The sequence below is a fragment of the Myiozetetes cayanensis genome, unplaced genomic scaffold (assembly GCF_022539395.1).
Source record: "Myiozetetes cayanensis isolate MyiCay16 unplaced genomic scaffold, myiCay2020 scf12, whole genome shotgun sequence".
Lineage (NCBI taxonomy): Eukaryota > Metazoa > Chordata > Aves > Passeriformes > Tyrannidae > Myiozetetes > Myiozetetes cayanensis.
In genome coordinates, this window is record NW_026086826.1 from 29,698,900 (window position 1) to 29,713,673 (window position 14,774).

At 44.2% G+C, this 14,774-nt stretch overlaps 2 long non-coding RNA genes across 2 annotated transcripts; both read right to left on the reverse strand.

Moving 5' to 3' along the window:
* Positions 1-2,922: 2,922 nt before the first annotated feature.
* On the reverse strand, positions 2,923-7,046 carry LOC126635751 (uncharacterized). Its single transcript, XR_007627780.1, has 3 exons — positions 6,995-7,046; positions 5,010-5,084; positions 2,923-3,854 (listed from the first exon to the last, which is right to left on the reverse strand). It is a non-coding gene; the product is annotated as an uncharacterized LOC126635751 (long non-coding RNA).
* Positions 7,047-7,256: 210 nt separating this feature from the next.
* On the reverse strand, positions 7,257-13,791 carry LOC126635750 (uncharacterized). Its single transcript, XR_007627778.1, has 4 exons — positions 12,849-13,791; positions 12,165-12,350; positions 8,354-8,437; positions 7,257-8,264 (listed from the first exon to the last, which is right to left on the reverse strand). It is a non-coding gene; the product is annotated as an uncharacterized LOC126635750 (long non-coding RNA).
* Between the last annotated feature and the right edge of the window lie 983 nt (positions 13,792-14,774).

The following is a 14,774-nucleotide window of genomic DNA, read 5'->3' on the forward strand; positions in this document are numbered from 1 at the left end:
TTTCACACATACCCAGTGAACATTTCCCAACAGGTAGGGACCAACTGGGAGAGGAGGAATGTTCTCAAGAAATCCAGCTGACTGATGGAGGTCAGAAGTGACTTTTACTCCACTTTGCCTCAGTTTTTAATGCATTGGAGAGGGATTTGATTGTGATCAATGATAACATGACACCAATTGATGTTATCCTCCATGTCCAGCAGTAGCCAAGATCCAGGTCTCCTCCTGTGTGGCCCCACTGGCACTCAAGTCTCAACCTCCAAAGGGCTGCAAAAAAGGGCAAAAAGATAGCTAAACCCTCCAAAAAATAAATATCTCAGTCACAGGAAGGAGTTACCTCGTGGAAGTGAGGTGGGGAAGGATCCTGAGCCAGTTTTTTTGGGACAGATCCATAAAGGATCATCCTGCTGTCCACGGCCATGTGGAGCTGTGAATATTGCCACGAGTTCTCAACAATCAACCTAATCTGTATTGCACCAGTGCCCTACCTCATTTTAGCACTGCAAAATAGCCAAAGCTTTGGAGAATAGATCAGCCATCTGTGCCTGCAGGTGTTTACAATACAGAATAAATTAAGAAGTGACAAGGCATTGAGAAGGTTACAGTTGAATAATTACCATGGAAAACTCAAAATCTTATGCACCATTCCGACTGCTGAAGATGGAGTAGCTTCCTCTGTCCTTTCAAAATCGGCTCCCACTCCTGTTCAGTTTGCCCTTCTGTCTGAAGGACATCATCTCCCCTCTTCAAACACAGAACACTTGCAGAAATTAAGCTCTGTCATTACTTGTGCTAACAAGGGTTTTATTTTCTCCCTTTTTGATTTAATTGAGGCAAGAAATTCAGTTATGAATGAGTGTTGAGCACAAAGTCCTGTGCTTGCCTATTTCCACCCACCTCAGCATGGAAGCTGAAGGTGAAATAACAGGAGGACCTGGGATCTCATTAAAGCTTCACTTTAAAAATTAGAAATCAATTTTAAAACATCCCCAGATCCCTGAAACATCACTATTTTAACACTGGCATATGAGACATTGTTCAATTGATGGAGTGCTTCTGATTTTGAAAACAGGTTGGTTTTTTTTTTATATTTTGCTGAGCAGGGAAGGGAAAGGGAAGGGGAAACCATGGAGGCAAACCATGCTCAAGGCTGAAGAAATTACTAATTAAACACTGTGGTCTCTTCCTCATGTGACACAAATGTTTTCTGATATCCACAGATATCAGAGAAGCCACAGGTTTCCCAACTCCTTATTCCTTTATCCCAGACTCATTATTGGTCAGACACAAATGAAAGGCAGATTTCTACACCACTTAAAATCAAAGCAATTGGTAGGATCCTGATTAGGATAAGGATTGTTGTTCAGTCAGAAGGTTCAGCTGGGTTGGTAACACAACATGCACAGTCTGGGTTCCCTTCTTCTTCAGCTGGAAAACCAGGAAATTAAAATAGAATTTAACATATAGCAGTGCGAAAAATAATAACAGCAAACCTGGACATGTGTTATCTCTGTAAAGCAGATGTCATTAATATGTTATATATTGGCTGGGGCACAGAGGAACTAATAAATTATTTACAGCTGTAATTAATTCATTTTATGGAATGAACTGTGCTGAGACGCAAACCTAGCAACCCCCCCTGAATATTCCTAATAAAGCAACTTAATCTTGACCTTGAGTAGGACTGATGGGGTGTGGGCATATAAAGGGTTACTTTTTGGTGATTTAGCATGTTGTTACCTAAAAAGGGAGTAGTTGTGTGAGGAGAGGGAAACCTCAATTTGAAACTATTTTTATAGTTGTACAACACAGTCAGAGTATCATAAAATCCCAGAATGGTTTGGGCTGGAAGGGACCTTAAAGCCCATCCAGTGCCACCCCTGCCATGGGCAGGGACACCTCCCACCAGCCCAGGCTGCTCCAACCAACCTGGCCTGGGACACTTCCAGGGATGGGGCAGCTTCTCTGGTCATCAAACATCAGCTGCCATCATCCAACATGAAATTCTGACAATTAACCTGTTATGGGAAAATGTTACTCGCAGCAGTGAAGATTTCCAGAGGCATTTGGGTGGTTTTTTTAAGCTGCTATTTTAGCAGCATGAAAAAAAGCCCACCCTAGCAAGGTGAGGAAATGGAAATGATCCCTAATTTTTGGGAAGAACAAAGCAGAGGTTTCCCTGTTTGCTGCTGTGTCTCTGTGGGTTGGGGTGAGTTCCCCTGCACGGGCAGCTTTTCATCTCCTCTCTCACACGCTGGAATTTCCCCCTCCCTCTTCACCATCACTTTGGCTTCTCTGGCTCATCTCACATCAATGGCAGCTCGAAATGATGTGCAGGTACATCCTCAAATCCCTGACAGGGTGTGAAGGTGTGCTGAGGGACAGGGGATGTGGGCAAAGCTGTTGTCACACCACCCAGCCTGAACTGGGCCATCACACCCAGCAAATAAACGAGAAGCAGCATTTTTGTCCTTCCTGCCACGTGGGGATTTTACATTTCAGCTGAAGACCTGGAGCCTAATCAGGCTTTGTGTCTGGAAAAGAACTGCAGTCTGCCTGTTTTCACTGGGTTTGACCAATGAAAATATTAAATTGCAGAGTCCCTTTATTCATGTCACATTCCACCACTCTCATTCAGGGAATGCTGTCCAGCAGGAATAAAGATATTGGAATTTTGCACTTAATCCCTGAGCTCCTGAATCAAAAACCTGCTGGTTTTGATCCCAGGGTGAACAGGGCACCAGAAAGGAATGCTGAGCAGCCTGATGTGTGTCCTCTGCTGTGCCATCACCCAGGGAGGGTCCCATCAGCCTCATCACTCTGCTCCCTGAATACTAAAGAGAAATCAAATATTATTTACCACTCTAACTACTCGAAATGCAAGAGGAAGTGGTTTGCTATGCACATAATTACTGTCTTGTGGCTCCAAGGCACTGTTTTTTTTCCCAGATAGGAGAGGAATAGAAGTGTACATTCTTGCAAGAGATCAAAACCAGAGAGGACAGAACTAAGGCAGGAAAAGAAATGCACACAAATAATTGGAGTGAGCAGAAATGGGAGATCTCAGACAAACAGGTAGAGGAAGCACTTTGTGAAAAATAAATGAAATGGAGACACGAGGGAAACAAGCCCAAATAAAAATAGATGGCATCAATCTCACAGGCTCAGACTTACCTAAGCTGATATATATATATATATATATTGACATTAATGGGACTGCTCTGACTTCTGGCTGCTTTTCCAGCTGCAGGACTGGGACCTGTGCTCTCCAAACCCTGACCTTGTAGGTCCACAGGACGATGTCCCCAGAGGCACCAGATGATTGGGTTACTGGGCTGAGTGTCTCTCTGCAGTCTGGACATCTTTGGGCTGCTTTGAGGTTGTTTTGAGCACAGGAATTCCAGAAAAGCACACCTTGAAAACGAAGGCAGACCTCCAAACTTTACAACCTTCTGGGCAAGACAATGTGCAGTCAGCACTGACAGAGCTCTGCAAGGACATGCAGAGCAACAGTCAGATGTTTCCTTTATGAAAAGAAAAAAAATCCTTGATATTGTGGCCCTATTTATAAACCTTGATAAGGCAGAAAGATTAAAAACAAAACAAAACAAAACAAAACTTCTTAAAACAGCTTTGTAAAGGAAGCTCAGGTTTCTGTTTCCTTCTGCTGCTGGGAAAGATGAAAGTTTGTGAATGGTGTCAGCCTGTGTGTGGTTGGTCTTGGAGATTTTCTTCGGGCAAAAAGTGAAAGCCAAAAGGGATTGAAGTGATCAGTAAAAGGGGAAGGGCTCATTCACTCTTCACACAAAACACTGGTGTGCATCAACTTGGGGGTACAAATGGAGTTTCCAAGGCTGTAATGAGAAAAAAACATTTTTGTTTCATTTTAAAGGGCTTCTCACCAGGAATCTCTTTTTTTTTATGTCTTTCTTTTTCTTCTTTTTTCCCCTTTTTTTTATTTTTTTGTTTTAGCAAAGTAAGAAAATGACAAAACCAAACAGGCACTTTGGCTTGTCATTCTAACTCTAGTCTCTTCTCCTTTCTTTTCAGAAGCAAGAAAACCTGGAAATCAGGCAAGTCTTCTCAGCCCTGAGAACTGCTGAGACTGTTTAAACTCTACACAGCATCGAGTTTGTTCAGCTCTTTGGGTTTTTTTTTTCTCATCAAGGATTAATTTTTGCTTCAATTTTTTTTTCAAAACTAAGTTTAATTGAAATCAATCCTCCGAGCAATTTGGTTTTGCTGCAACTGTTTCCTGATCAAAAAAAAAGAAATCTGAATAAGTGACATCTGATTAAAAAAAAAATTGCACTCAGTGATAATTAGGGTGTTCCCAGGAAAGCATCACAGTCTTTGGGTAGTGAAAAGACCAGGAACAAAGTCAAGGTGCTTTGAGCTGGTGTGAAAGAAACATTTTTAGACAGACATCACACAGATATGAAACAGGGAAAAACAGGATATCCCTGGCATGAAAGGCAGGTGCTGGAGAGAAGTCTGGATGAAAGGAAATAGAGAATATGCATCAGAATGTTAAAAAAGAAAAAAAAAAAGTGCCATTACTTCATATCAGAATGGATGGAATTGAGATTCCACTTCCCAGCATGGGGTGTTATTTACTCCTAGGACTGCCTAGTTGATAAGAAAGAGGCAGAATTAACCTCCAGTGCTTTGAAACTCGTGAAATAAAACCCCCTCTCCACTCCCAGCAAGTGCTGCTGAGCTAAAGCATTACAGGAACCTTCAGAGAAAAAGATGCTTTCAAACATCACAAGAGGTGGATTTGTTTTCCTCCAGTGTTGACCATGTTTTACCCACATCTTCCAGCTGCTGGGTGGAGCCCTTCAGTCTCCACAATGTTTTAATGGAAAACAAAGCAGTTGTGAGTGAGTTCAGTGTGACTGCTTTGGATTTTTCCCGTGGAGTGACCTGTCAATGACTATCAGAAATATTACAGTTGCTTTGGGCCCCCCATGTCTTTGTGTGTGATGTACTGGCTGGTTTTTACTTACTGCTGTCTTTAAGGATCAGTTTTTAAACTCATCCAGTCTTGGCCTTGCTCACAATTTTCTTTCATCTGAATAGATCTGTAAGAAAGAAAGAAAGAAAGAAAGAAAAAAAAATGAAAAGTGTATTTTAATTTAAAAACTAGAGGCTTTCTCTCATGTAAAAATACTTCAGAAAGCTTTGCTGAGAGCTGAAAATCAATAGTGTTTCTCTTTTTTCTAGAAATGCCTGTTATTTCAGAGCAAACCACTGGTGCTGGAGAGCAGAGCTGTGGGGCCAGTGGCCCATCCATCACGTGGATTCACGAGGGCTTTGTCTTTGGCTCCCATTTACACAGCATTAAATTCTGCTGTGTTGACTTTGAGCTTGACACCCTCCTAAATCTTCGGTCCCTGAGCAGAACCCTCTCAAAATCCTGGCCTTGCATTGGCTGCCTCAGCCCACGAGTGTCACCTTGATTTGGAATTCTCTCGTCCCAGGTGTGCTTAAAACATTTCTCAGAGATTTTTTTGATGAGGTTGGGCCACGATCCAAGGCTGTGGCAAAGCCAAAGGCCCTGCAAGGGAGTTTTTTTGGTTTTTTTTTTTTTTCCTCTTTGCTTTCATAAGCATCCCTTTCCATGCCTGCTCAGTCCCAAGGTGGGGCTGCTGTTATGCAAAAAGCAATTTAATGTGATGTGAGTTATGACTGAGAGGATCCGGGCAGGTGTTCGTGGGGTTTAATTAATGTGCTCACTTCACACCTTTAATTAATTTGTGACAGCTTTCTCCAGTGTCACCGACACAAAGCCAGATAACTTTGCTGTCCAAGGCTCTGCAGAAAGGAGAAGGGGCTTGGTACCTTCTGACATGGGTGGGTCTGTAGGAACCTGAACACCTGGAGCAGGATGGGGCTGAGAATTAGAAAGACTGGTCCCAAAAAAAGTGACTCTGAAATGTGGCCTAAAGAGTGGGACTGGATCCTGTGGGATCAATGAACCATCTCTGTTAAATCCTGGAATCACAGAATGCCAGGATGGTTTGGGTGGGAAGGGACATCCCATCCCAACCCCTGCTAGCCCAGGCTGCTCCAAGCCCCGTCCAGCCTGGCCTGGGACACTCCCAGGGATCCAGAGGCAGCCACAGCTCCTCTGGGCACCCTGTGCCAGGGCCTGCCCACCCTCCCAGGGCAGGATTCCTTCCCAATATCCCTCCTGACCCTGCCCTCTGGCAGGCAGAACCCACTCCCCCTGGCCCTGCTCCACCTTTCCTGAGGATCTCTGCAAGTTCATCCATTGGAGGGAATGTGAGACCGAATCCATCCTTTTCTGTCAACACGATCATTTTGCAGATTCTGCCTCCAACCACTTTTTTTAATCTCTTCAGTTCTCCCAGCAAACTCAGTAAACTTCCAGAGCTGCGTGTCAGCATTTGTCTCCAGCGCAAATATGTGATTTGCTGATACGGCAAATCGGAAGCTGCTTAATTGCATCAGATTTCTCCCTGAAAAGGCTTTTTAACTACCCTCAAATATCAGCCAGGCTGAGGCTAAGTACATGTTTGAATATTTGCTTCAGTTCTCTGGTGACAAAACTGCTGATGTGGTTGTTCTCACATCTATGATTGATCAAAAAAAAAAAAAAAGAAAGAAAAGAAAAGACAAAATTTTAATCCTAACACAAACAACCAGATGAGAGATGCTCCACAGAAGGCAATTTCGCACAGAACTGATTTTCATAACGATTTTCAAGCATTTCCTCTTTTATCAGTGTTTTCTCCTAAACATCAGACACTAAAGTAAATTGAGTTCTCTCTTCCTGATATAATTTGACATTATTTTGGTGGCTTTGGACCGTCTCTTGCCTTGTGATCTGTTCTCAGCAGTAAACATTTGATAAGCAGTTGTTCACTTGAAGATATTTTTTGGCTGCGGGATATCAAAGTAGCCTTGCCATCAAAAACAATTTGCCACTATACTTTATACCTGCAAAACTTCAGGTGGTTTTAATTACCTTTGTTCAGAGATCACAGAATCCAGACTGGTTTGGGTTGGAAGGGACCTTACAGCCCATCCAGTGCCACCCTCTGACATGGGCAGGGACACCTCCCACTAGAGCAGGTTGCTCCAACCTGGCCTGGGACACTTCCAGGGATTTTAAATTCCCTTCCTTCTCTTGTGGCAGTGTTCACCACCCCCTCCCCAGCTTGTGATATCATCAAGCAGGCTTAAGCTCACTCTAATTTCTTGAACATTTTTTATTTCCTTTTCCTTTCTCTTCTATTTTTTTTTCTCTCTTTTCTTTGTATTTACAGCTTTTCTCTCCTTTTCTTTGAACCACAGACAAGAAATTGTCACAGCCCATCAGTATTCAGCAATCCACACTCGGGCTGGAGCAGCAAAATGTGATTATTCTCATAAGTCACACGGCAGTTGTTGTTCTGTTCCCTTCATGGCTGAGTGTAACTCATAATTAGTATTTGAAGCAGCCACCAGGGCTTTGAATCTCGGTGGAGAAGAGGGGAGAGAAGGAGGCTTGTTCTGCTTTAGAAAAACTGTTATCTGAGGCTCATCCCACTCCCTCCACTCCAAACCTTTGCAGCAGGAGCGTTGGTGTCTCGTCCTTCCTTCGGGAGGGGGTGACAGGAGCTGCTCACCACAATATGTGCCTGTTTTCCCATCTCAAGATGGAAGAAGCAGGTTTTCCAAAACCCCTTGGAATTCCCAGGGGGCTGTGTGAATTTGGAGGCTCCTCCAGCAGCGTGGTGGTTCTTCTGCTTTGGCTCAGGGCAGCTTCTTCTCTTAAACGTTCACTGGGCGTGAGAAAGCCACGGTAAATGGCAGGAACAACAGCTACAGGCTCACAGAGACACGCTTTTTTCAGGTGGATCCCTCCCTTGTGCAGAGCTGTGGCACCTGCTGGCCCTGCTTTGGGAAAACAGCTGCTGTGCCCTTTCCTTCTTTCCCAAACTTCTTTGAGCTGCTCTCTGCAGGTTCCTCAGGTGTCACCGAGGAAATGGCTCTGGAATACAAACAATTCCACCTCAGCCCTTGGCTTTGGTTGCTCTGGGTATCCCAAAGCAGCACCTGGATTCATCCTGGTGAATTCTTAGGGACCCTCAGCAAGAGGGATCACCAGCACTGATGTCCATGAGCACAAATGCAGCCCCCAAAAGGCCTCCTCCTCCTCTGGGTGTGCATCACCTTGGGGGTGTAAATGGAGTTTCCAAAGCTGTAGGGTGAGCTTTATGCCAGAAGTGGAATTCCTTGCTTCTCTCCTCCTTCTAGAACCAATCAGACAGAAAAACACAGCCATGAAAACACTTCTCCAAATCAAGCAAACACCCCAGGCTTTTGTTTTTGTTGTGACTACCTCAACACATCTGCAGTTAACCAGCAGCCTCATCATCCATCTTCGGGGTGGAACTTCCCTCATTTCCTCATTTCCCTCATTTTCCTGTGGAGAAAGCACAGTATTTTGGGTTTTAATACTAAAATCAGTGAGACAGACAACCAGAAGAACCAGTGCCCTTTCTTTTCTAATCCTCTTTCTGATGGCAGTAACAGGGATGTGTTATGGCATAAAACAAGGCAAAAATGAAAATGGAACCTGCATCTCACTGGTTGGGCTGTCTGGGATGCAAAATCCATTTCTGGGAATTTAGGCTGTGCAAGTAGATCTGAATTCACGCCACACAAGATGAGAGAAATAAAAAAATATAGGAAAGAGGTATCTCAGACAGCAGTGCTTAGCAACTCAGGAGAAAAATACTGATATTTAAAGATTTCTAAACCCTAAAGGAAAGAATAAAAGCAAAGAATGAGATAGAAACTCAAGCATAAAAAGCACTCATAAAAGCCAACACAGACCAACATTTGCTTATCATGGGTGTGATTTTAGTATATTAAACACATCAGAAATCAGCCTCATTGCATGGTAACTCTATTCCATATGCATTAGCCTGTATGTAATGCTGAGTACTCATGGATTATGTAGATTTTGAACACTGCCCAGCAGAATCTCTCTGCACACAGGACAAGACACCCAAGAGAAAGCATCTTAGTAGAGGGAGAGTGAAAAGATTTCCCTCTGTGGCACAGGAGATGTGTCCCAGTCCCCCCTGACCAACAAAAAATGTTCTTGTTTTATCCTGGAAAATAAATGTGCCCCGATATTTTTATTGCCTGCTGTCACTGAACTGGAGCAGAGGACCTTGGGGGACAAGCAAATATATCATTTTAATTAACACCTAATTGTGCTTGACACCTGAAATTGTGCTGAGCTTCTCCCCTGCCAGACGCAAGAAGTGAAGGATGTCTGGGCAGCTGCTTCTCTCCTCTCTTTTCCACTGTCCCAAGACACAGGAGCTGGGAATTACTTCTATCTTCAGTGTGGAACTTCTTTCCCTCATTTTCTCGTGGAGAGAGCACAGCATTTTGTTTTAAATACTAAAATCAGTGAGATTTTAGTGAGATAACCAGATTTTCAGCAAGTGAGAAGCAGAAATTCTTCCCGTGGAAGGGAGAGTTTTCTTTGTCACTAAAAAAACCCTGAAAAGTCACATATAGAGCAGATCAACCACTTCTTTGAAAATCCATTTGCACCACTATTCCCCTCTGGGTTGAGGAATCCAGCACAAACACTAAACCATTAAAAAGCAATATGTAAATGTAACCTTGAGATTATAGGGGGGAGACCCACCCAGAGTAGTAGAAACTCGAGGAAGGTTTAATGATATGATCTCAGAAAGTTATAACAATAGCATTGTCCCACCTTATATTGTTCTACTTGTCTCATTAGCTTTTATTAGCACACTGGATTCATCCCAGCCTGTTTTATGACACTGCTTGATGTAAATCAATGCACAGCCTCCCAAATGACTAATATAAGGCAGCCAGCTCCACTATAAAAGAAAGGCTTGACAGATGGGAAGCCAACAGAAAACTGCAGCAGGCTGTTAAACTGATTTTTTTTATCATTTTATATCAAAGTATACACCTGGAAACGAGAGCAGTTTGGTGGCTGGAATTTCAGGGAAAGAGAATGTGGGGAACACTGTGAGTCCCCCATCACCTGGGCACCCCAAAATGCTCTGGGCACAGAGATCACAGCACCTTAATAATGTCCCCAGAGCAGCTTCCTGGGACCTCCTTGTCCTGGCTGTGCTGACACCCTGATACCCACAGGGTGGGAGGAGGATCAAAGCAATGATCCCTTGAACTCTCCTGGGACAGGATGATGATGCCAGGTCACTCCTGTCCCCACGGGGCTGTCACCTCACTGTCCCAGTGGAGGGGAGGTGATGTCCCCAAGCCTTCTCCTGTTCAGAGGGTCTGGAGGCACCCACCTGTTTATCACAGGCCTTACAAAGGTCTCTGCCCCTCAGAGCTCCAGCTCACAGGCCATCACGTCCTTCCCATCCCAGTTAGGTGGCTTAGCCATGACATTTTGGCCAGCAGGGTCACCCAGAGGTCACTGAACCTCTGCAGGTCACCTTGGTGGGTCTGGTGTGCATCCCCTGCTCAAAATAAGCCAGCCAAGAGGTGTCTGTCTCCTCAGAGCTCCACACAAGAAGCTCACTCTGGCCTTTTCTCCCTCCAGGGGAAGGTGATGATGATATTTAGGAAAGGCAGTGTTGGTGATGGAGCAAAGGTGCCAAGTCCTTAAAAATGGCTTTGCCACCTACAACTGGAGGTGGCAGCCCAAGTTTGACTTAATTACACTAATTGGTTTGACAATCTGGGAGGAAATGGTGGTTAGCACCTTTGGAGCACAGGGGGATGTTAGCGAGGAATGCCGTGATAAAATCAAATTCCCTCATGGATAGAGACTTGCAAGTAATTATCTGAGGTGTTGGCTGGCTGTGGGGAGAGCTGCAAAGCTAAATGTCTTTGCTACATCCACATTTCGTGAATTGAGAGAAGTATTTTGGTTCCCAAACTCTGTGAAGTTAATTTACAGGGCTCAGCTTGTTCCAGTCAGAGGTGCTTTGCAATAGCGTCCTCACACCAGCTGGTTTTACCTCCAAAATGGGAATCTGAGTTATTTAGATATGGTATCCTGAAAAGGTTCAAAGGAAAGAAAAGCACCCAAGAGAAAGCAGTCTGAATTCCACCTGTGATGGGCTCGCTACCAATGCAAACAAGATTCTCGGTGGTGTTTGTAACAAACAAGCAATTCCTTGATGTTCTTTAAGCCTCATAAACAGAAATCCAGCTGTTCCCATGGGTACTGCTGAGGGAAGTGTTTCTTGGGACACACTGACTCTTGCCTGGCACTGAGTTCTCTTTAGAGACAATGGTTAAATCAGAAATAAATGGAAAAACACATTGGTGTAACTTTGTTCAAAATCCCAGTTTCCTGAACTGGTGAGTTGTCCTAATGCTTGGACATTTAAATTGTTTGAGACCTCATTTAGATGGATTAGCTTGATTTCAGGGAATTACAGGTCTGGACTAACAATTAGGCCCAGCTCTAGTCCATCTTTGAGCAGGGAATCCTCAAACCATGTCATCTGCCCAGCAAAGCTCTCTAAGGTGGGCCAGGCAACCCATGGACTAGGATTGTCTGAATCTGTGACAGAAGCAGCAGCCCCCAGGAGAAGCAATCAAATACTAAAGAATATGAAGGCTGATTATAAAGTCATCAAGCCTGATGCAAAATAGGAAAGATTTCAATATGCATTATTATGTCAGGGCTGCTTTTCAAGCTAAAAATTCCAAGCCAACTTTCTGGCAGCAGTTTTGGTCCCTTCCCACTCCTAACTCAGTCCCTGAAATGCTCCACGAGCACAGGGAATCAGGAGCCCTGTGGGGCCCTGTGTTGTTCTGGTTATGGTGAGAAGTGATTTCATGGGGATTATGCTGCCAGGGATATGCATGACTTTGGCTGCACAGGTTTATTTAAATAAATTACTTCATTTTCAAGAAGAAAATCTGTTTTCACACACGTCAGTCATTTAGGTCGCGTCCTTCTTGGGGACTTCACTATCTCCTTTATTAAGGTTTTTTAATACACTTTTGGTTTTTTAATATGGTTTTCCAATGACTTTTCACTAAGAAAAATAGTGGTTTCTTTCAGAAATAAATCCAGTCTTTTTCATTCAAACTCAGACACACAGACAGGACTTTCCTCCTCAGAACCATCACATTGATATCACAGAGCAAAGGGAAGGATCTACAACCTGAGTTTTCACAGAGCAGGTGTTTGAGCCCCAGCTGAAAACTAACTGCAGTCTTCCCATGAAATGCAATAAAAACTCAGCAGAGAGTCTCAGTTGAAGGGAGCTTTTCCCCATGTCATGGTGAAGTCCTTAAATGGGATTGTGTTTTTCTGATCGAGGAAATGTTCGGGGCTCAGGTCTGTTGGGCTTGTTTGGGGAGAGAGACACAGAGAGAGAGAGAGAAGCTAATAAAGAAACAGAAGCCAAAACAAGGAAATAATATGGTTTCAAAGGAAATAGAATTTAGAACATCTGCTGCTCTCTCTGCAGTGAAAAAATCATTTAATCTGGGGAGCATCTGAGGTTGGAACATTATTAAATAGAGCAAGGGAAAAACACATCACCAGCTCTACAAGAACTTTGGGAGGAAAATCTATCCTGAACTGGAGCGAAAGGCTGAAGCTGAGATATTTCAGACTTCAAGTCCCCCTGAAATATTTTATTTCAACCAGCTTACAAAGATTTTGTTGATATTCAGTTGAGGGAATTTGGAGCTCTGGCCACTTGTGGAACAAATCAAGCAAACCTGAACACTGGAACGGGGAATTCACCAAAAGAAGCTCCTCAAAGTTTCAGTTTTAAACACAGAAAACCAATGATCAGTTTCAAATATAAGCAACTTCCAAAAAAGGTTCCAACACCCACCTTGAGACGTCTTCATCCCTCTCCACGAGGCATCCAACACCGAATCCTTCAGCTTTCCATGCACTTCATTTTCATGGCACAATGGAGGGCCAAACCCAACCTGTGCACTCCAAGAGGTGCCCTGGATGCCTCAGGTGTATTAAAGCACAATTATTAAAGCTCAAATGCCTCTTTCACACAGAAACTTTCCCAGAAGGAACCAATTTCCACACACACACAGACAGTGGAGTTTGAAGTCAGCCTTTCTGACACCCCACGTGCTGAGCTGCAATCCGGGAGCTCAGCTGGTTTCTGGGCAGTAAAATCACGGCTTAGAGACAACAATGCAGGCTCATCCAGACATTCCTCAGGCCTTGCTCTTCTTGAGCTTGCTACATGTTTGTATTTCCATCTTTCAGCTGTACATTTCGTGATAAAAACACTCCAGAATATGAAGTCGAAATTCCCACGCTAAGGGAAGGGACAAGGTGGAAGAATGAGCTCTGGAAGGCCAGGTTGGACAGGGCTTGGAGCAACCTGGGATAGGGGAAGGTGTCCCTGCCCATGACAGGAGGGAACTGGATGATCTTTAGGGTCCCTTCCAGCCCAAACCATTCCAGGATTCCATGGTGCATCCCAAGCTGCTGCACACTGAGCAACATCCACGGGAAGCAGCTCTCCAGCACAGCTCTCCAAACACCACCCAGCTCAAAGCCTTCAGAACCCACTGGGCCAGTTCAGCTGCTCAAAGGCCCCTCTCAGGTCCCACTGCTGGAATTTTTACACAGCCACCCATTGACACCTATGGAAGTGCAACAGTGGGGAGTGCCATCCCAAAATTGGGTTGTCATTGATGTGACAGCACAAAATTGAGACATATATTAAAATCTGCTGCAAGGCAAACCCCACAGCCCTTTAACAGAGCCAGAAACAGCCCATGGCTCTCCCAGGTTCCACTGATCTGGTCCTGATCCAGCACATTACCCAGTCCTGATCCCAGCAAACCATGGAAAAAAAGCTGGAATATATGAAGCCAAAATTCCCACAGTGAGGGCAGGGACAAGGTGGAAGAATGAACATTGGAAGTGTCCAAGGCCAGGTTGGATGGATTTTGGAGCAACCTGGGCTGGTGGAAGGTGGAACTGGATGAGCTTCCAACCCAAACCATTCCATGATCTACGACATGGGCTCCATCCCCACACTGAACACACCCCTGGAAGCTCCCCAGCTTCAAAATACCTGAGCATATCAAAGCCCTGAGCATCAGAAAGCAATTTTTTTATAATAGCATTTCCAGCTCCGTGGGCAGCAGCCTAAATGCCCAGCTGAGACAATGAGAGGGGACATGTGGAAACTCCAATAAAGGTAAAATCGGTGCAATATCTCAATTCCTTACAGTAAGTGAATTAAGGTTTTTTGGTAAGAGAACCGAGGTCGAGCTTGATGACTTAGAAAGGAAAAGCATCACAGCCTAGAAGCTTCCACAAGCACTGAAGCCAAGGGACAAATTCCCTAAGCCTTTTTCTAATCCTGCCAAAATTACAACAGAAATAAAGGGAAAAAGAACTGTGAAAGGAGGAAAATAATGAATACTGTGGTTAAGCCCCAAGCTGTTCCTGGAACAGGTCAGAAATGCCCTGGAAAGCAGCATTCCATAAATCCAGCTTCCCTGCACACCCTGTTGCATTCTGGAATTGTGCTTTCCAGTTTTTCCCATCTGCAGAGGTTTCATGGATCAGTTTTATTTGGCCATTGGTTCTGGGAGTATTTGGCAACATGCACAGGTTTTTCCATAGTATTTTGTTTAGGGGGGGAAAAATCCACGATAACCAACCAAACATATAAAAATACCTAAAAAATAAAAGGAAGAGGAAGGGGAGATGGAGTGGGAAGGGAAGGTTTGGGAAGGCTTGGGAAAGGGAAAGGGAAAAAACCACTTTTTCCTAA